This window comes from Macaca mulatta, chromosome 11 (genome assembly GCF_049350105.2).
Source record: "Macaca mulatta isolate MMU2019108-1 chromosome 11, T2T-MMU8v2.0, whole genome shotgun sequence".
Taxonomy (NCBI): domain Eukaryota; kingdom Metazoa; phylum Chordata; class Mammalia; order Primates; family Cercopithecidae; genus Macaca; species Macaca mulatta.
Genome location: NC_133416.1, coordinates 26686775 through 26710011, shown reverse-complemented (window position 1 = coordinate 26710011; position 23237 = coordinate 26686775). Strand labels below are relative to the sequence as shown.

At 37.3% G+C, this 23237-nt stretch overlaps 1 protein-coding gene across 21 annotated transcripts in view; it reads left to right on the top strand.

Moving 5' to 3' along the window:
• Positions 1-23237, top strand: part of SOX5 (SRY-box transcription factor 5) — a 1030085-nt gene that overhangs the window by 191517 nt on the left and 815331 nt on the right. For 18 of the 21 annotated variants that reach the window (XM_077953163.1, XM_077953155.1, XM_028829333.2 and 15 more), the window contains exon 3: positions 2202-2278. The gene's annotated coding sequence lies outside the window, so the exon portion shown is untranslated. Of the gene's footprint in view, positions 1-2201; positions 2279-8784; positions 9000-23237 lie in introns of those variants that run through there. The other 3 variants (XM_077953153.1, XM_077953152.1, XM_077953160.1) reach the window with 2 other exon arrangements.

The window sequence follows — 23237 nt, the reverse complement described above, 5'->3', positions numbered from 1 at the left end:
CTTCTTGTGCTTCAGATCTCCATCTTCTCTTTGACTTCTCTTTGATTTCTAGACTAAAATGTAAAAGACAGATGCAATCGATTAGGTAAGGGTCATGCAGATAATCTGACTCAAAATCACCTGTGTTATGTAACCTGTTCACGGAGTAAAATCCATTATATTCACATTCCTGGGCATTATGCTGAGCATATTCAACATTTCAGTAGGATCTTTGGGATGGTCTTACTATTCTGTCTACCAAATTGTTATTTGTTTAAAAAAAATTAACAAGGCTGTAAGCAATCTCTTGCAGGGAACAACCAAACCACTTAGGAGAAGCACAAGGAATATGTGATTTAACTAATATTTTGTTAGAAAACCAGTCATTTTGTTGTTGTTGTCTTTTGACAGAATCTTGCTCTGTCATCCAGGCTGGAGTACAATGGCACGATCTCGCCTCACTGAAACCTCTGCCTCCTGAGTTCAAATGATTCTCCCACCTCAGCCTCCCGAGTAGCTGGGATTACAGGCGCATGCCCCCACGCCTGGCTAATTTTTGTATTTTTAGTAGAGACAGGTTTTCACCATGTTGGCCAGGCTGGTCTCGCACTCCCAGCATCAAGCGATCCACTTATCTTGGCCTCCCAAAGTGCCGGGATTACAGGCATGAGCCATCGTGCCTGGCCAAAACCAGTGCATCTTTTAATGAAGTTTATTTTCTAACATCTGACCTTGACAGATCTATTATTAATAATCTTTAGAAATTTCACTTGTGTGATTCATTTGTTTCTAAATGTTACTACCGTTCACATTACCAAAACAAAAACCCCAAAACAATTTCTTTATCTATTATTGGGAATAGGGAAGGAATAGCTTTTACTGTTTGTGTGAGAAAAAAAATAAGCAATGGGATGTAATTTATATGTAAATATCAAGTCAAAGTGAATTTTAACAGTGAGGTCTTTGTTAATCAGTTCACTTGAGTGGTGAAGTAAGCTAGCTTTCAAAGCTTTTTGGACTTTCTAGATTAAAAGAAGGAAAGTGGGCAAGTTTAACTAACTCTACAGTTAGTGTCAAGATTAGAGGAAGCCAGTTCTCTACACAATATAATCCCCACTTGTGACATCAATTGCAGGTTTAGGGGGTTCCCAAAACCATCCTTGGCTTCAGCAAGTGGCTTGAAAGACTCAGAATGCATTGAAAGCTGTTATACTCACAGTTACGGTTTAAGAAAAGGATACAGATTAAAATCAGAAAAGAGAAGAAATATGTAAGGTAGAGTCTGGGGAATTATCAGAGACAGAGCTTCTGTTGTCCTCGCCATGGAGTCAGGATATGTCACTTTCCTGGCATCGATGTGTGACACAGAGCATTGCCAACCAGGGGAGCTCACTTGAGCCTTTGGTGTCTGGAGTTTTTACTGGGACTTGACTATATACTGTCCCTTACATGGCTGACCTTTAGTCTCCAACCCCTTTTGAATGTTGGTGTTGGGCTGATAGTTTTCGTTTCTGGTCCCTCTGAGAGGCAAAACTGATACTGCTTGGCCCAAACCACCCATTATAAATCACATTGTTAGGCTGTTCAGTGGCCAAAGCCTTCAGCCAAACAAACACACTCCTATGACATTTTGAGTTCAGGAGATCACATTCTCATAGCTGAAGGCAAATGCCCATCTCTTTGGCCAAGGTTAATTCTTCCCTCCACTAATGAGGAGGGATGGGGGAAGATGAAGACAGTATACTTTGTGTCAGACAGCATGCTACGCATTGTTTCCTTTAAGCCTTTGAACAACATTATTAGAAAGAGACTACAGTTACCCTTAGTTTACAGACAGCTGGATTTAGCAAGATTAAGTAATTTTATCCAACACTGTATACATAGTGTGGTGGAACCAGCGTTTGTACCTCTGTTGGCCTAACTCCAAAGGACATTTCAGACACTTTGCTGCGTTGCTTCCACCAAAACTGAAAGAGTATAATGATATGTAACATAATGACCATTTAGAAGTAATTATTCTCAAGAACTGAGTTTTTAGAATAAAATTGTCATTTAGATTTATAAGAATGTGCAGTGCTCATTTAATAATGTAGGATATAGAGGAAGAAGGTTGATATATGGCTGGTTACTTCATTGAATTCATACCTTCCGAATGGAATCCAATCAGCACTGTACCATTTAATGAATTGAAACTCATTTATGGGGTGTGTGTTTTATCCCAGGTGCCGTGCTGGCCATTGGTGACCCAAAGATGATGAAAAATATGTTCCTGCCCACGAGGAGTTAGCGACCTACTGGGGTATGTACAGTGCTTATTTTGTTATTTTTAATATGATGTTTGTGTTAAGTATCGTGTAGAGACCTAATATATAAAAAGTATTTGGCAAATAAATTTTGCAAGTATTTGGCACAATTTTTCCTTTTACTGAATGTACTAATGCTAAAAAAGTTGATAAGTTGGAGATTGTTGCTCATATAACCAAATCCATTAAAAACAGGTTCAATTTTTGTAGATTCTGTAGTAATAGGGCAGATTAAATTTTAAAAAGCCACTGAGACTTGTCTGTACTTCCTACATTTGTGTGTACTTGAAGGCAAATGAAAGTAGACTAGAAATGCCACCAAAGCACATCACACATTAGCAACAATGTGCATTTCTTCTTCACACATATAACATTGACTATTCTGCTTTTTATTGGTTACTTTATTCATAATTACTATCTTTTCGTCTTCTCCTACTTCATCAGTTCCTCCAATTGAGCTAAGTCCATACTGGGATAAAATATGTCTTTCCTTTCTTAATTAATGTTGATTTTTGCCAAAATGTATATTTTGAGTCATAATAAAATTTATAATAGTTTCTTCTTACAGTAAACCATGCAGGTTGCTGTGAATAGTCTTGAAGGACTAAATATAGTAAATGCAGTAAATACAAACAAAAACTATTATATTCTAATGCTGCTTTCTATATTTTATAGCTTATTGTAGGGGGATAGAATTAGACAAAAAGATAAGAAATATAAGTTGAACTTAATTTCTAGTAGTTCAAGAAAATGCTACACAGCTCTAACAAGGATGATTTTGGATATATTTAATAAGTGTTAATACACTATTTAGAGTAAACATCATAACTGCTGAGAGTGCAGTTCTGATCATTTTTAAAATGTGAGGAAACCAGGAAAGAACATGTCTCTTGGCAATATGATTTTAATTTTTAAAAGCATTTAATTACATAAACTATATCCATCATCTTTGCATAGATAAATGTTGTGGCAATTTTTTGAATGAACCTCTTGGTTTCCTAAGAAATTATGGATACACCACAAATTTACAAATGAAAGGCCATTCATCAGAGTTATAAATATGAGTGGTTCCCGTGCTGATGCCCATGTAAACTTAAAGTGGTTTAATATCTATTGGCTTTTGTATATAGTTAGTACTGAGAAGAATATAGATATTGTCATACTTACATGGTGTCATAACATTGGCAAAGTGGTAGAACAACATGCAATATTTTTTGAATAGCGTGGCATTTCTTTGAATTATTGCTGGCAACAGAACATAAATCAGCCTTAATGATGGATATTCCAAAGATGTTTATTAATCTATTCATTTAATTCAAGATACTCACTCTTGGCATTTATAGAGCCAGCTCATAGGAAGTGGCAAGTGCTTCTAAACCTCAGCAGTTACTTTTAGGGACCCCGTTATTATGTCAGCTAAGTCTGGTTGCAATTGAGGTCAGAATGCATAAAAATTATTTCCTGCTAATATCTGCTAAAGATATTTAAGCAAAATTGATTTTCTTATATGTGTCTAAACAAAATCTCAATTTGTTTCACCATTGAATGAAACTTACTACATGACTGTCTATTTGAACTCTCCATTTTTAAAGCCTATTTTTCTTCTTCTTCTTTTTTTTTCTTTTTTCCTTCCCCTACCCCTTTCCTTTCTCTCTGTCTTTTTCTCCACTAGAAAATAATCCTGCATTGTGTAAATTTGATTGAAAAGGACTGGAAAACTGACAAAATTCCTCTGTACCAAATTAATGAACAGCATATGGCATATGATTTTGATAATATGTAATCAGATTAAAGACAGCTAGGATGGACGGCAGTCAAGAGCACAGAGTACAGAGGGAATTTACATTTGATAGGAAAGGTCAAAGAAAGCCAGTAATAGTTACACTGAAGAAGGAGTCAGCTATGCAAATATTATGGAGTTAGGATAGTATGAAAGTGTGTGCATGTGCTTTACTAACATATGAAAAATTCAGGCACAGAGCTAACTTCTGAATTAAAATAATGTAAACAGAATTCAGTTTCTCTCCATCTCTCAGAGTCCACTAATACAGCCTCAGTTTCTGACTTCATTTGGTAGTAAGATGGTGGCAGGGGCATTGCTTCAGCTGTAACATCCTCTCAGGCTTCAGGTCAAGCTGGAAAAGAGAAGATGCCTTTCTCAGAAGCCCTATAAAAAGTGTCTTTGTACTAATTTGTTCTGATTAGATCACTGAATAATCCTGTGCCCCTCTCTTGGAGCAGAGAGCAGAATCACTTTTGTAATTTTCCATGGACTAGGCACTGGGTTTGCATCCCAGAAGGAAATAGGGTACTATTAACTGAAAGAGGCTGCATTAATGCTAGGTAGCAAAAAATAAATGGATTGCTGCCAGAAAAATCACAATGGGCACATATACATGAAAATTTGCATATCATTCTAGAAGCCTTTGGATTTCCTAGCAATCTGTGGGTTCTAGGATAAGAAACTTGAATAGTGACAATGAATCTATGCCTTCTAGAACAAACAAAAATAGCATTGCTACCATAGCCATCCAGGATAATGAGTTGTTACCGGGACTATTTCCTGAATAAAGAGACAAAATGAGGATAATATGTAACGAGTAGTTTAAATGATAATACCAAATTAAGAATAAAAGCAAGTTACATAATTTTGTTAACTAAAGTGAAATGAGTGGTTCAGCCTTGGAGGTGCTTCTTTACTAGTATTTGTATTAAAAAACTAAGCAAATCTTTTATTTAAGGTAAGCACTTTATACTGGCAACATAAAAAGACATATTAGGAAAAGAAGTTTTCTTTGATTCAATAGCTTTTATTGTTATAGAAGCCTTCGTATCCCAAATCTCTTCAACTTCAGTTAAAAAAGTAGGAATCAAGTCTATTAAAGTAAATTGTAAATAAAATCATTTTCAATAATTATATCAAATTTTGTGTTGATTAGCTGATTTTTTTCTTCTTGTCCATATTTTATTTTGGAACATGTTGATGAAGTCATTTATTTTCTTAATAATTATTTTTAATTGAGTAATTTAGATAGAATTGATAGAAGATATAAGTCAATCATAGGAAAACATGGGTACTTTTTAAATGCCTACATGGCGGTTATTTATTTTTCTATGCAATTGGGAAGAAGTTAACCTTTTAACAAGGTGAAGACAAGAGTAGCTCTCACTGAAATGGAAGTCATAATTATGCTTTATTGTTCCATAGATTCCTTAGTTTCTTGAAAGAAGGAGTCAGCCTGGAGTTTTAAGTTGCTTCACTTGAGCATAACAGTTTTTCCTCTTGAGCAACTCAAAATATCACTCAAAAATGGGAAAAAATTCCTTGTTTACCAGATATTTTTGAGGAATAAATTTGTTAAAGAAGGTACAGTGTGTCACCTTTTGTCTCCTTGCACAAATGAAAGCCCTGTGAATTTAGCACTGTTCCTCATGAATGGATAAACTTTTGAACCAAAATCTTCCGTTATTACTAAAATGAGTTGTTACTCCTCCTCAAGTTTGATATACCCAAGTTGCAGAGAAATATATCATTTTCCCCCTACCAATTAATGCCGCTGAAATACAGCTATCATGGGGGATGATCAGTTTTCAAAATAGTTATACAAAGGCCATAGTGTATCTGATTATGAAGATTAACATGTTATTTGGAAAATAAACTCTTTCCCCAAACCTCTGTTTGCCACCAGTTCTTGCTTCGACTGAGACATTCGTGGATTTCTGATCATTCTGTTTGTATATAGATTTTGTTTTGTTTTCCTTTCTAGATTACAACGTATCTTTACATAGTGTCAATTTTCTGTGAGTAGAAAACAGCAGGTAGTTCATTTGCAGAAAAGTGATTTACAGATTTTCTTGCTATGCATTCCTTCCTTTGATTTTCAGTTCCAGTTTTAATTTTAACCTAGCTAGGGGATTGCTTCTCTCCATAGTAATATATCAGTCATCAATAGAGTTTGGAGGAAAAGCGAGTTTCTCACTTATATGAAGAATAAAGAACAAATTTATTCATATATATATATATGAAAAAGTGTTAAGTTGTTCTTCAGTTTTGGCTGACACAAATCAGTGGATATTTTTAAGGCTGTGGAGTTAAGGCAAGAAGACTATGTCATTCTTATAGTCCTTTCTAAGGACAGAAGAAAGAGGATCAAAATACTGTAAGAAAAATCCAACCATATTTTTGTAAAGTGATGTCCAATTTGGCTGTGTAGGTGTGAGTTTCAGGTAAACTTAAATGCATTTACAGATGTGAATTATAAAAACATTTCCTAGTATTAATTTTAAGAGCTTTTAAAGGAGAAGAATGAGTTTCATTGAGAACCCCAAAGCATAGATTACTAAAGACAATTGCCTCTCTGAATAGGACATGAGCTAAGGAGTGAACAGAGGGAGAAAATTCGCATACATGTTTTGAGTTTCACTTTAGGACTCTTGAAAGCTTCGGTCACTGATTGGGATTTTTCTCTAACTAGGAGTCAAAGAGACAAAGAAGCTAATCTAAATAATCTTTCTCAGGTTTTCTAAAAATGCCTGCAGATGAAAACATGTCAGACAACTGATCCAATAGGGCCTGAAGGTTTTCTGTTTGTTTGTTTTAAATCCATTCTTTCCTGAGAAGGAAATAAAAGAAAGCCTGAGGTTGGTGACAGATTTGGGCTCTTGCCACATTCCCACCTCACTTTCATGGACATTTCTCTACTCCAGAGGAAGTTAATATTTTCCAGAGATGTTCCATAGGTATTCTAAATCATACTACAGACACCTGCTCCTATATATGGGTATGTTGTTCACCTAAGATGAATCAGACTTGATTTTTTTTTTTTTTTCATGTGCTTCCTTTAAAAAACCTCATTAATCACAGTCTGCAGAATTTAGGGGGAAAGTTGGGTTAAACAGTTGACACTGTTTAATGGAAATGATTTATGATTATTCCTTATGTATACACAATAGGCACTTTATAAATTAGATTGTCCTAGGAGTAACATGATACATAAATGTTATTGCTATAAATTCTACACTTGGCTATATATTTTGTATCATGTGACCAGTGGACTTATAAATGCCGACTATTTCAACCTGCTCTTTCTACTCAATATTGTAAATGGTGACTTAGGTAAGCCTAACTGAGATGTATACAGAGGCAATCAAATTGCAAAAGAACAGGACATGCTGGCACCGCTCCAGCATGGCTTCTGGCTGTGTTCCAGAAGTGATGGCAGAAAGAAGAGAGAGACAGGAAGGTGAAACTATTAAATATATGTAGCCAAAAAATGAATCTAAATGAGTACTAATTTTTTTTTTTTTTTTTTTTTTTTGCCCAGTAAAACCAAGAATCTGGTGAGAGAGAAAAGGGGAAAAAGCAGAGCAAACAGGAAAAAAGCATTAGTAAAACCAATGTATTAAAATTTAGTTAGATGTTATTTCACAGGTGACTTTTCATTATTTAACATTAAGGATAAAGTTAATAGGTCTGTAATTATAAATGTTTTAATATCAATACATATTTCATATATTTTTATACACCGATAGAAATAATATTTGATTACATGTTTTTACATTTCTGTGAATGATGAATTTGAGGAATTGGATTTTGCAAATCACTTAATTCTACTGATGGATCAAGACACTTTATTATGTGTATAATGCTGTGATGCTAGTAGCCCTCCTTTTTTTTTTTTTTTTTTTTTTTTTTTACTGTGGTTTCTTAGCTTACTGTGATTTTCTTTCTGAGATCCTATAGACTTTGAGAGAAAAATCCCTGAATAATGGGATCATTTAGATCCAACTAATTGTTAAATATCAAACTCATCTAAAGTATTGAGTTAGATGGGAAAGGGTAGCACACCTGTAACTGACCAGCCAGGTTAATATTAGTTTCCTGGTGTCGACTCCTTACCTGATCACAGAGTCCTAACATCAGGGCTGATTTGAGTTGTACTATGCACTAATTTGTGTAAGGGAGAACTGGGCTGTGAAGAATTCTATTTTGTTCATAGTGTCTATTCTGATAGTGATTTTATAGTCCATTTTATAGGCTGAGTGTTCCAGTTGAGTCCCTCTCCCCACGCCCTCTTAAGTATTAATGTCTACACAATTGATCTGGTTACCCGTGAAGTCAGTCCAAATCGGCTGTTACAGTGACTGAAAAATACAAGATCAGTAATTTTAAAACCTAGAGGTTACTGTCTTGCAAAAAAGGACTAAGTCTTAGCAGGAAATCCCCAAGTGAAAAGATGATGGGACTTAAAGCACTCCATATGTGTGACTTGTAATAACAAACATTATTTTTTTTTTGGCTGTGATATTGAAGGAAATATCCAAAATGTGCCCCTTATGACTTCTGTAACGTACTTTTAATTGTCATACTCTGGAGCTATCCTGGTGCATGCATGGGAAAGAATATGCATATGCACATATCTCTATATTTGTAGGCACTGTAGTCAAAACACTTATTTGCCTAGCTCACTTAGCTGCATAGTTGACTTACCCACCCACCATCAAACCCTCTAGAGGAAATAGGACAGAAAGGTCACACAGAAGCAGTAAAGCCAATGATCTCTTATAAAACAGTTATTTAGGTTCTCAGTGGCACTGTTCATCTTCTGGAAGGGAGATCACTCCATTCTCTGCCCATCCCTCTGTCATCAGCATAGCTCTGGATGCTTGGAGTAAAAGAAGAAAGCCTATTCTACCTTGTTGCTGCTGTACACTCAGGTAAGCCCGAACTGAAATCCCAGAGAGACTGCTGTACCAGACAGGCTAGACTATGGGGAGATTCTAGTGCTGATAGAGATCTTTACAGGGCTCAGTTCATTTGTCCTGTCAATTTTAACCACCGTTTAAAATTCCACTTTTTCTTATTAAATGCAGGACCTGTAGATTTATGTACACGTGCAAGTGTGCGTGCACACGTGCACACATACGCACATAAAATCTGAAAAAGTCTCATCACTGTTCACTGTTTGTTCAGTGCAGAATACTTAGAGTACCTATCATTTACTGAGGAGTTTCTTTGTGCCAGGAATTATTCTTGGGCTTTGCTTGTATTATATAATGTAAGCCTCCTACAGTACCCCTATGAAACAGGTACTATTATTATACCCACTTTTTCAGCTGAGGAGCCAGAGACAGAGAGAAATTGAATAACTTGCCATGGTTCAATAGCTAGTAAGAGGCAGGGCGGGATTCACACTCAGGCAGAGTAATCTCGGGGCTCAAGCACACATTTTTCTAGGTTGATTTATAAGCAACATGCAGTGCTTCATGTATGAGAAGAATGCACTGGGGCCATGATTGAGCAGGAAATGGGATCCACTTGTTTTTATTGTAGTAATGGTCATGTATCTTCCTCTCTCAGGCCATAGTGTGACCAATGGCAAACTTTTTTTGAGAGAGCCAGTCAAAACTGCATGGAATATTCTATGGCCACAGAAGAGAAAGGAATGTGCTGGTCGATATGAGGAGCTGACCTAAGACCTTGCTTTCACTATAACCACAGTAAACAAGCGAGCTAATGAACCATAGATGTTTAGTGTGTCATCAGCGTCTTTCAATTTTGTCATCCTGGGTAGCTACCATCAAGAAGGACGGAGTGCCCTCTATGAATATGTATTTAGTACTAGATATAGCAATTTATTCTTTTGAAGAGCACTTTATCATTTTGGTTTTGATAAATGTATAAACAATAATCAGTAGTTAGGGGTTTCAGGCGAAAATGGATGCCATTATTAGTGATTTAACAAGTTTTCCCGTGAATTCCATGTGTATCACTGAGTCTGGATCCTGCGACCCAGAGATGCATATATCCAATTTTAAAGCAAGAGGCTTTAAAAGCCTCTTGCGCTATGAACCACTAGGATCTCAGAACTGCAGTAGTTACTAATTTCCAGACTTTCAATATGTAAAATGAAGTACTCACACAAAAAACCTCGAGGCTGCATAGGTCAGTACATTTGCTTAAACTAATAATAAGATTAGCTTTTTCAGTTCTAGCTCTCCTTTTCCTATTTGCCTTGCTAACAAGGCCTTACTCCTGTTCAGTTACCTAGTGCAATGATCCCTCTACTTTTTGGACTTTTTATTATAATTTGAGCTGATTTTCCTAGTTCATGTAAAGAATTTCCATGAGAATAATAAAACATAAGGACTATTCAATAAATAAGAATGATGAAAACACAAAATTTCACCCAAACTGGGCAAAAGTGCATCTCACAGCACAGAATTCCGTAACATTTTGAAATTTGGTCTTTACAGATATTTTTCTCTGCCTGAAACATGTGTGCTGGTTCTATTTATATAAGGGAATAGTGACATCCTGTGTGTAGCTAGACTAATTGCCTCTGTAATTAACCTATTTGAGAAGGAAGTTACACAGAAATAAAATATCACTGAGTACTGAAAGAGGCAATTTTGTTTTAAAGCAAACTTCTAACTAACTTTACCAAAGGCTGTGGATAAAACAAAAAGATTCTTCCTTTATTTTATTCAGCTTCTCCCTTCCCTCCTTCCCTGCCATCCTTTTTCTTTTCTTCCTTTTCCTGTCTTTATATAGTTCCACTAATCTTCTTCATTTTCTGCCTATGACCTTTATTCCCCATATTATAAGCTAAAAATCTAGTTGTTGTGAGTGAAGATTCTATTTTTAAACCCAGAATTAGGGAATGATGTAAGTGTGGTAAAAGGAGACAGCACTTTTGTTTGCAAGGCTATTCAAATGTCTTTGCAGGTCAAGAGTAGGTAGGATATGTGTAGAATCATTTGGATGTCTTAGAAGCTGATGACAAAAAATCTTCACCTTCTTCTTTATCCCTTGATAAAATATGTATTAATTAAATTTAGAAGAGAGCACAAGAGCATGAAAAGCAGGGTTTCTCTTGACTTCTTAAAACCAGAAATTATTGGAATGCAGTATGTTGCAATAGAAAGAGTACAGTTTTTGGAGTCTGAATTATTCAGATCTCATCCGAAAATAATGGCTAAAGGGGAGCAAGAAGAACAGTTTCTTCCTCCATGCCCATTTTCTTTAGTGCCCCTTGTAATAATTTCAAAAGATAATATGTGGCCAAGACATCTGAGAGAACAGTGGGAGAAAGCAAGAGCAAGACGCATGTAGAGAAATTAGTCAAAATTACCCTGCGGTGCGTGTCCTAACGCACCCACCAGACAACAGCAAGACCAGAGCATCAGGGCCCTCACCCAGCCTTAACCTCATGAGTAATCCTCTGCCTCATAATCAAAATGATATTTTGAATCAGATCGCTTAATACTTTTTTTATGGGACAAAATGATACAGTTTTCAACTCAGGTAACTAAGTTTGTATTTTGCACATTATACTGACTGAAAAAGCTCTATTTAAAGTTGTCCCTACTACCAAGAAGAATTTCTTGAAATATATGAGAATTTGAAATATATGACTTGAAATATATGAGAATTTTAAGCCAAAGCAAACGTAGTCACTACATTATATACTGATTAGCATGGAATAGTTGGAGTAGAAATGTTTCTGGGATTCAAAGCATGGTGGACTTGGATTCCTTAATTTCCAGGATATACTTTTGATGCCTCAGTTTCTTTATCTGTGAAGTGGGGATAGATATATACTTCCTTTCTAAGGTAATCATGAGACTTTAGTGAAGAAGCATGTATGCAATCCTATCCAGAATGCCTATAAATAAATGCTTAAGAAATAGTAGCACATATTATTTTAGATAATATTTGATAAAGCAAAATGATTTAGTTAGCAAATAGTTGATCGTAAAGGTAATTAACTATCTGGTTGAACTGTTCTTCAAGTGGATTTGATTAATGACCTAGGCTCACCATTTATTGCTTTGTGATCTTTACCGTAGTAACCTTCTACTTTTACTGATAATTTTTATTGGCAATAACTAAATTTCCATTCTTGGAAGATAGTGAAAGGATAATTTTTTGACAGTTAATTATTATTTCTTGGGAAAGATACAAAACAAAGAGGAGAAAGGAACACTTCAGAGAATTTTCCTGTGCATCACCTTTGTGGTTAATACTATAATCACTGATGATTATTGGATTGCAAAGAAGGCTTCTTATTGGTAAAAGGAAATCCTCAATTTTATATAAAAATAGTCTTTCGATCCTGGCTATGTTTTGGCAATTGTGCTAATTAAATGTAGTATCTATAATTATTGAGGTGTCCCATATTTTTACACAAACCTCCCATCTGTTTCATTGGTGCTTTTCAATAAGATAGAAACTCAGAAAACCATCCTCTAGAGAATCAGATTCAGTTGCTTCTTATTATCACAAAATAGCTCACTCATCCATTCAACAAATATTTATTGGATGCCCATTACATGCCACACACTGTGCCAGTCTTGAAAATATGGTAATGAACAAAGTAGACAAGGCACGAGTTTTGTAGGTAGACAGAGGAGGTAGGTAACCCAAAACGAGGGATTATAATAAAGTATGTAAGTCTTAAAATATAGAAAATTTGGTGTTTTGGCTAAACTGAGGCATACAATAGTCTTTTTATTTTTTTTGAGATGGAGTCTCGCTCTGTCTCCCAGGCTGGAGTGCAGTCGCATGATCTAGGCTCACTGCAACCTCTGCCTCCCGGGTTCAAGCGATTCGCCTGTCATCCTCCAGAGTAGCTGGGATTACAGGCACATGCCACCATGCCCAGCTAAGATTTTGTATTTTAGTAGAAACAGGACATGTTGCCCAGGCTGGTCGTGAATTCCTGAACTCAGGCAATCCACCTGCCTCAGCCTCCCAAAGTGCTAGGATTACAGGTGTGAGCCACTGAGCCTGGCCGAGGCATACAATTTCAGTTGTGGTTGGTGGGGTAGGAGTAGTCTTATCTCCTTTTAATTTCTGTAGCATTTTCCCTGTGCTTCCATTAGAACCTCCTGCTTTGCATTCTAGTTCCTTGTGATGATGGCATCTTCTCTAGACTGCAGGATTCTGAGGAGGCAGGCAGGATACACGCGTGATTCTCCTTCGCGTCTTCACACGGAACCTACACTCATGCACTGCATATAGTAGGCACTAAATAAATGCTGTTGAAGGCATGCAGCAAGGAAGAAGTCCTAAAGGCTTGTTTCTCTTGTCTTAAAAAATTTTCTTAAATATTTCACCTCGAAGTTTCTCCTCCTTCATGTTAATGGTAGTACAAGAAGATAACCCAATGAAAGTCATGATTTCTCCCCACCACGCCCCACTTACCTATTAGTCTCTCAAAATTTAATCCACACCAAATTTCTCTGGAAGAAGTTAATTATTAATTGTAAGACATTCAAAGTTTGCTCTGCAGAAGTCTGACTTTATTTGCCATATGCAAATAAGAATGAAAGAAGCATCTATTATTTATGGTACACATCGGGGTGTCATGATCAGCCTTTTTTTCTCTGCCACTGGATCTGTCAAAAGGGTAAATGTTTGGGATGGTCAGTGTCTAGTTTTAAAACGTCAGAACTCTTCATTAGTTAATAGAAAGATACAACATGTAACCGATGGTTTAGTATTCATTTGCCATTGCTTAAGTCCAAGTATTCGGAAACCCTACAAAATAAAATTAAATTCAGAGATTTTTTTTAAAATGGGAAAGTAATCAGCTTTTACACAAAAAAACAATTTGTTAATGAAGAAAATTGAGTATTGAGAAAAGATTTGGGTGAAAAGAATGAAGTCCTTTCATATTCTTCTGGTAGTAAGTGAGGTGCGCTGAGATTGAGAGGCCTGGGCATGGCGTTGCCTGCGAGCTGGGGTGTAATTTAGTGAGCTGACAGGAGGAGTGAAGTATCTCCTCAATATCTGTGTTTGGCAGAAGAGATGAATGCATACATCAGGAAACAATGTTTAAGTGTTTTATTTCCTTATTTCAGCCTGTCAAACTGTCAGTGTAGTTAATGGCCACCAAGAGAGAAAGAGAGAGAGAGGAAGGAGGAGGTACAGAGAGAAACAAAGGTGCTATGGAATCTGAAAAGAAAGAAACCAGAAAAGCATTTGCATGTTTCTGTGGCATAATGGTCAGTCAGACAAAAAATAACTCACTATATTCATCTCTTTACTAAAGCCAGATGTGCTGGTTCCCTACCTACCATCCCCGCACCTCTCTCTTTCCTTCCTTTACGTCCCTAATCATTGCTTCACTTAACTTTGATCTCTGTGTTTCCGTTCACTGGAGTCTAGATTGATTATCAGTACTTAAGGGATTATTTTATGCTATATTGGTAGTATCAAATTTTGCTCAGTTTTTCAAGTTTGCTGTCTTGTTTGTATTCTGTAGAAAATCTGATATTATGCTGTTTAATAAAAATGTCCACTTTTATGTGAAATATCTCCCCTTTTTTATCCTCTTGAGCATTTTTAAATCCACAAAGAATAAATCGGGCTGGATTTTGACCAATTGCATCTTTCTGTTTTTTTTTTTTCTGAAAAAACGCTCAAAGTGAAATGCCTAAATCAGACATTTTATTCTTAGGAATACCAAACTATTCTAAATTTCTAGAAAAATCTTAGCACAGCCAGGGATTTCTATTTCATAATAGGGAAGTATTTATATCGGATCTTTTTGTGTCTGGAAATAAGTAATTTTTCCCCAGAAATAGAAAAGCCTCTTATTCACCTCTGTGTCAAACCTTGAATTTAAAATCTTTGAATTCATACCGGTGATGAATACTTCTCCTAATGAACAGTTTCGCTTGCCTTTAAACAGAAAACATTTAATTGGGAAAAATAAACAATTTGTTTTTAAAATATCGATGTAAAAATCTCATAAAATGATCTAAGGAAAAGTATTGTGGGGTATTAAACACAGTGGGCCCTGAATCTGGCCTATCGTCAAATCACCTTAAAGACATTTTAAAATGACCTTGGGTGCCCCCTTCCAGATTGCTAGGATGTGTATCTGCAGGGAGGGGGCCCAGCATCTGTGTGTGAAAGATGCACCCCTCACCACACCCGCTAACTCCTGAGCCCCAGATGATAAGGGTGATGAGCTGGCTGGGAACCACACTCTCCTGATATTGCAGAAAGCATTGCTGCCACTGCTGCAGGGAGCTCTATGAATCTGGCTGATTTCTAACATTTTCATTTACACATTTGGGGCCAGTCACAAACTTTCAGGGGACAAAGTTTGTCATCTCTATACAATTTCTATGACCTTTTCCACCCCTAAAATCTTGTGACTTCATTACATTAATGAGGTTTTAAAATTTTAAACTTAGTTAAAATACACATACATTGTTTTATATTAGTTTTTTTTTGTTTTTTTTTTTTTTTTAAGTTACTAGAAGGAAACAAAAAATGCCAAAAAGTCAAAGAATCTCCCCTCTCGTCCCCAGTTTGATTTAAGTATCCTTGATTAGGCCTCTTATTTCATGATACCAATCACACAAATTTAATCATTAAAATAAAAATGCGCTGCTCTGCCCTTTAGATTATCCGCTGCTAAACTGAACGCTTCTCTACCCATCCAAACTTGCTTATTACACAAATGATACGACTAGGCATCCTCTTGTGTTAGAGACCAATGGTCACCTTTCCTATCATTTATCTTTGATATCTTAGGTGGATTTTGCCCCCTAAAATATTGTTCATCTGTCAGCTTCTCTTTGCCTCCATCACCGTGTATCCTGGGCCAGTCCAGGAAAGCCTGGATTCTGAAATATCCTCCCAATTGAGAGTCCTTCCAAGGAGTTGCTCTGCTCCAGTAAATGCTCTGTACTTGACAAAGATTTTAAACCTGCACATCTGATCATAGGTCTTCTCTAATGGAAAACTATCAATGGCTTTTCCTTGTGCTGAGGACCAAAATCTACGGCTTGGCCTGCAAGGCCCCATATGATCTCCCTAATCCTTCTCCCCTACCTTCTGCAGAGCAGACCCACTGGCCTCCTTCAGTTTCTCACACATGGTACACTCCCTTCCCCACTTGGGGCTTCTGAGGGTTTTGTTTTGTTTTTGTTTGTTTGTTTTCTGCTAGGAGATTGTTCCCCTCTAGTTCCTTTTCAGATCAGCTGAGTTGACATTCCCTCAGGAGAACATTTTCTGATATTCCAGACATGATTGGGTCCCCCTGGTGTATGCTCTGATAGAATACCTTGCATTTTCCTCCAGAGCATTTTTTCACAGTCTATAATTTCATATCAATAGAAATGGTTAGTTTTAACCTAATCTATAAGACTATAAACTTGGTAAGGGTAGGGATCTTGATTAATTTGTTCACCACTGATTTCCTCATTATTCAGTGTAATACATAGTAGTACATAGTAAGTTCTTCAAGTGTTTGTTGAGTGAAAGAATAATGAGGCAACTGCTCCCTTACGCAGGAAGACCCCCATCCCCAACACATACTCTTCCCAGCCTTTTAGTCTATGCAAAGCATTATCATTTTTCTATAGCAAGGAATGGCGACACCCCAGTCTGCCCCCACGTTGCATTCTCTTTCCCAGAAACATCTGAACTCCTGGTTTCAAAGTTTTCTGTACTCCTCTGAAGTTAAAGAGGAGTGTGAGAGCAGTTGCTCTAGGTCCGTTGCTTCACTCTTGAAAAAAGTGGTGCATGGTTCTACGGAGGAAATATGGGTAGAGTAGAAACCCTTCCATAGTTACAGGAAATGAAGCCTCCAGGTTCTGGACTCCCCCATTTGTTCGAGTAAAGGGTTGCTTCACAGAGGGTAGATACATCTCAGATCTGACTTGGTGAATCAGAGTGTCACATTCCTGCCTTGACACAACACATTGACACAGGGTCCTGACAATAAGGGCAGTTTATAGAGCCAGATAGGATTTGACATACGGAGTTAGTTACAGCAGGGTATTTATTACCGTCTGCATCTTAAGTGTGTCATATTCTCCATACAGTGTAACGACCTGGGAAACTGGAGCCCCTGCCATGCACCTCATGCATTAGAGGGCTCTCTTCTGGCTGTGTCCCCGTCCCCTGGGTGCGTGAGAAATTCATGAGAACCCATTGTAGCCATGCTCCAGGTATCTCATACCTCATAATTCTTTGTCCAAAGACCTTGTACCTGCCATACTTGTCAGTGAGGTGCATGCACGCTTCTTCCATAGTCTGTCTTTCAGAGGTCATGCTCTGCCACTGGAGTGTCAAATTCTAGGCTCAAGCATGGCCAAGGGGCAGCTGTTTGAGAAGGACTGGTCACAGAGAGGGAAGGCACCCATTTGTTCTCTTGTCCTGGGTCTGCAAATGTTAGGGAGATACTTGATGAGAGCTTTAAGGAGAAGGTATGTAATAAGAAGAGAACAGAAAATGATCTGAGGAACATAACATCAAGGCCTGGACAAGTTAATATTTGACTAGATAAACAAACCAATCAGTGCCTGAGTAAAATAACTTCTGAAAAGAGAAGTCAACTAGAAAAACCAGAATTAGGAAAGTAGAGTTTTGATTTTTACGGTATGGCTGTCACCTCTAGCCACAGCCAGCCCTGAATGTTGGGACATTTGTTCTGGAGAGGAAGGTCACAGGAATGATCATGACATGAACCTACTGGAACCCGTTGTTGTGACTCCACTGAAGCCCCGTATGTTATTCAACTTTTTTTTTTGAGAGAGAGCCATTTGAGGATTGCTTTGTATTTGTTTCTCATTATGTAATCAATATATAATCTATTCCCAACATTTTCAGTAGTCAAGTAGAGAGAACTTGTTATTTCCATTACTGGGTGGAAAAATTAGCACTCTCCCATGTAGCCAGTCAGTAGCATAGTTAGAATTCACTATTGTGAAATCACCAGTTAGAACTCACTATTGTGAAAACACCTGCCCATTCATTGTTATCCTAAGCTCATAAAATCTCATACTGCTCAAAATCTCCAAATCTGATACTATTGGACAACACCAAGAAGGATCACAGTGTGGGACTTCTTTGCTTTCAAGATACTTAAACCATTTCCTTCAATAGGCAGCTCTCTTCCTCTGAGCCAGCAGCTTTCTCTTTTACAGTCCCTTTAGAATCTTTCATAAAGTTGAAAGAGCTGTAATTTTAAGGTAACTATTATATTCAAGACATTAATGACCTGGATCACTGAAAATAACCATGGTAACAGGTGAGAAATCAAAGATAGTTAATTTAATTGCCACTGAAAGAAAATAAGTGCAAATAATCTATAATTCTTCATTTCCAATATGTACATGTTATTTTCTTACTGCATTAATTACCCAATAGTTAGACAGAAATTATCTAGTTGTTGCTCTGTGACTCTCCATTGTATTCATGTAATGGTTTTCCCTCCAATAACTAATCATTATAATTTCTTACCTCAGCAACTTAGGCTGCCATGAAGTGGGTAACATGTTCATTCCGTTGACATTAGCAATTTTTAATAACAATAAAAATGATACTTTAAGTATAGAGAAAAGGAATTAAGCCGTTCTTTCAACCTAGGTACCTAAAGGCCACTCCAATTCACTGCCTCTCTACAAACTGCTAATGATCTGGCATTGCTTCTTAGAAAGATTTCAGAACTCCTTTCAAATTCTTACCTCTTTTACTAGGAGTCACTGGAATATTCCCCTATATAACTACAAGGCATGTTTAGAATCACTGATAGAGATATTCCATAATTTACATGTCTATTCTGGGTCAAATCTTTTGCTAGGCTGGAAATACAATGGTCTCCAGGACAGAGATGGGGGTACAGATGATAAAGCACAGAATCGTGACTAGTGAGCAAATTTATATAGTTTTTTTTTTTAATTTTAATTTAATCCAGATACTCTACAAGACAGTAGATAGATAGTATGTACATTTCCAGACTGCATGGAAAAATCTTGTAGTATAACAATATAAAGGATAATCCGTTGTATAATTTGAGGTAATATTTACCACTTATTGAGTTCTTTCTTTTCTTTTCTTCTTTTCTTTCTTTTTTTTTTGGACAGAGCCTTGCACTGTTGCCCAGGCTGGAGTGCAGTGGTGCAAACTTGGCTCACTGCAACCTCCACCTCCTGGGCTCAAGGCAGTTCTCATGCCTCAGCCTCTCAAGTAGCTGGGATTACAGGCCATGTGTGCACCATCACACCTGGTTAATTTTTGTATTTTTAGTAGAGACGGGATTTCGTCATGTTGTCTGGGCTAGTCTTGAACTCTTGGCCTCAAGTGTTCCACCTGCCTTGGCCTCCCAAAAAGCTAGGATTACAGGCATGAACCACTGCACCGAGCCTTATTTAGTGTTTTCTATGTCCTAGATATGGTCATTTAATGCTTACACACATACACACACTGCCTCCATAGTGAATTCCCTTATCTCCGTTTTTCACATAAAAAAGCTAAGGTTAAAAGCTGACCAGGCCAGGTGCAGTTGCTCACGTCTGTAGTCCCAGCACTAAGGGAGGCCAAGACAGGAGGCTTGCTTGAGCCTGGGAGTTTGAGACCAGTCTGGCCAACATAGGTATAACCCATCTCTGTAAAAAATACAAAAATTAGCTGGGCATGGTGGCATGTGACTATAGGCCCAGCTACTCAGCAGGCTGAGGTGGGAGGATTGTTTGAGCCTGGGAGGTTGAGGTTGCAGTGAGCTGTAATCATGTCATTGCACTCCATCCTGGGTGACAGAGTAATACCCTGTCTCAAAAAAAAAAAAAAAAAAAGTGCTGACCGAAGTCACCGCAGCAAGTAAGTAAGAGGGAGCAGATCTCCATGGTGGCTGGGTCCTACACCCTACTAAGTTCTGAGGTTTCTACAGAAGGAACAAACAAGAACCTTCTCAGTGTTGGCACTTTCAATAGTCAGTGCTCAATGAATAGGATATTAAATTTTCCTTGATTCTGTTGCCTGTTTTAATTACAGACTACAACAAAACTATTTCAGAAAGAATCTGTTCCATCTTTTAGATTGGTTTCTCAATCTCCTTTGGCAATTTTGTCTCAAAAACTGCCCCAGAAATAAGAAAATGAATGCATGAGCAAAGGTAGATAGAAACATGCTAAAATGGAAATATAGAAAGAAAAGGTGTCAGCAAAGATGTGGAGAAATTGGAACTCGTATGCACTGTGGGTGGGAATGTAAAATGATATAGCTGCTATCTAAAACAGTACAGTAGTTCCTCAAAGAGTTAAACATATTATTTACCATACAATCCAGCAATCCCCCTTTTGTGTATATATCTCCAAAAGAATTGAAAGCAGGGTTTCAAAGAGATATTTGTACATTTATGTTAATGAAAGCATAATTTACAATAGCTAAAAGTAGAGGCAACCAAAGTGTCCATTGGTGGATAAATGGATAAACAAAAGGTGTTATGTAGATACAACAGAATATTACTCAGCTTTAAAAAGGAAGGAAATTCTGATACATGCTACAATATGAATAAGCCTTGAGGACATGATGCGAAGTCAGATAAGCCAGTCACAAAAGGACAAATACTGTCTTTGTGAGTATTCCACTTATGTGGGGTACCTAAAGTAGTCAAAATCATAGAGACAGACAGAATGGTCGTTGCCAGGGGGTGGAGGGAGGAGAAAAAAACGGACTTATTGTCAAATGACTGTAGACCTTAAGTTTTGAAGGATGAAAAAGTTCTGGAGATTGTTTGCATGGCAGTATGAATGTATTTAATGTGACTAAACAGTACACTTAAAAATGGTTAAGGTGGTACTTTTTGTGTTCTGCATATTTTACCACATGAACAGTTTTTTAAAGGAAGTACAGACAGAGGGGAACTGGGGAGAGGGGATGAGTTAAATGAATTGTTTAGCAAAGACATCTCTGAGATATGAATGGTGCTGAGGAGGCAGCTCTGTCAAAAGCCAAAGAGCGAGATATCTCCAGACAGAGGGATCCACAAATCTAAATCCCTCAGTTGAGAAAGAGCTGGGTATGTTTAAATGAAAAGGAAGCTGTGTTAGTCCATTCTCACACTGCCAATAAAGGCATACCTGAGACTGGGTAATTTATAAAGGAAAGAGGTTTAATGGACTCACAGTTGCACATGGCTGGAGAGGCCTCACAATCATGGTGGAAGGCGAAGAAAGAGCAAAGGCATGTTTTACATGGCAGCAGGCAAGAGAGCGTGTGTAGGGAAAATGCCCTTTATAAAACCATCAGATCTCATGAGACTTACTCTCACAAGAACAGCATGAGAAAACCCACCCCCATGATTCAGTTACTTCCTGCTGGGTCCCTCCCATGACACATGGTGATTATGGGAGCTAAAATTCAAGATGAGATTTGAGGGGGACACAGCCAAAGCATATCAGAAGTGAACAGAGCAGGCTGGGTGTGGTGTCTCACACCTGCAATCCCAGCACTTTGGGAGGCCAAGACGGGCAGAGTCACCTGTGGTCAAGAGTTCCAGACCAGCCTGGCCAACATGGTGAAACCCTGCCTCTACCCAAAGTACAAAAATTAGCCAGGCATGGTGGCATGTGCCTGTGATCCCAGTTATTCGGGAGGCTGAGGCAGGAGAATCACATGAACCTGGGAGGTGGGGGTTACAGTGAGCCAAGATCACGCCACTGCTCTCCAGCCTGGGCAACAGAGTGAGCTTCCATCTCAATAAATAAATAAATAAATAAATAAATAAATAAATAAATAGGAGTCAATAGAGCAGTAACATAGTGGCATGTGATGAGCTTGGAGCAAGGTAGGCAGGGTGTGGTTATAGAAGGACCAGTAGACATAGAAGAATTTGGGACTGCATTATCATGACATTTTGGCTTTATTTCCAAGGACTCTGTATCTTAGGAGATCACAAACTTTAGAGTATCCATTTTATTTCAAAACTGGTAATTGGCACACTTCTTAATGCCATGATTCAAGTATCTCTGATTGCACAAAGACTCATTTTAAAAATATTCAGAAGTGGCGTGTTAACTTGGTGAATTTCTGTTTTTTTGTTTTGTTTTGTTTTTGTTTTTTAATTAGCTGTATTATCTCTGAAGCAATTACAACCTGAAAAAAATTCCCTTTGAATCTGTCTATCTTGGTAAAATAGCAGTGAACCACTGTTTAACACACTGCATTCATTTTATACTTGAAAGTACTTCAAAGCATCTCTGGAAGTTTTCTGGGGCCAGGTCGGTTCATCAATTCTTACTACAGTGATTTCAGAGACTCTAGAGGCCCTAGTTTAAGTAATTAGTATTGCTAACTTTGCTAAAAACTGTCTGGCACTGCACTTAGCAGTTTCAATTCACAACAGATAGTTTAATACTGTAGGCACATCCTACAATTGTTAACGTACAGAATTTAAAAGTTTATCAAAGTGGCAGTTGTCATCATTTAGATACATTTTCTTAAGTATGTTTTTAAAAAGCAAAAGTTGCTTAAATTCAAACATGTATTTTGTCGTTAAATCCCCTTACACACTTATTTCCTATGATGAAAATGTCATTATTTAAAGAATTGATAACTCTAATTTGAAGAAATCTATTGTGTATTATTGTGATTATAGTTAATGAGAATTTTTTTTTGCTTGAAAATTGCTTAGAGAGTAGATTTTAAGTGTTCTCATCACAAGAAAATAAGCATGTGAGGTAATGCACATATTAATTCGCTTGATTTAGCTGTTCCAGAATGTGTATATAGTAATCCCTGTTTATCCTTGAAGGATTGGTTCCAGCACCCCAGCAGATATCAAATTTCAAGGATGCTCAAGGTCCTTGATATAAAATGATATAGTATTGCACATCCTCCCTTATACTTTAAATTATATTTAGATTAACATATACTAGCAAATACAATGCCTGTACATCATTTCATTCACATGGATTCAACTTAATACTTGGTGCATGGCGAATGCAAGTTTTGCTTTTTGGAACTTTGGAATTTTTTTCCCCAAGTATTTTCTGTCCTAGATTGCTGAATCCATGAATGCAGAACCCATGAATATGGAGGGCTGACTGAATTTATCAAACATCAGGTTGTACATCACAAATTTTTACAAATACTGTCAATTAAAGAAAAAGTCAGGCATGGTAGCTCATGCCTGTAATCCCAGCACT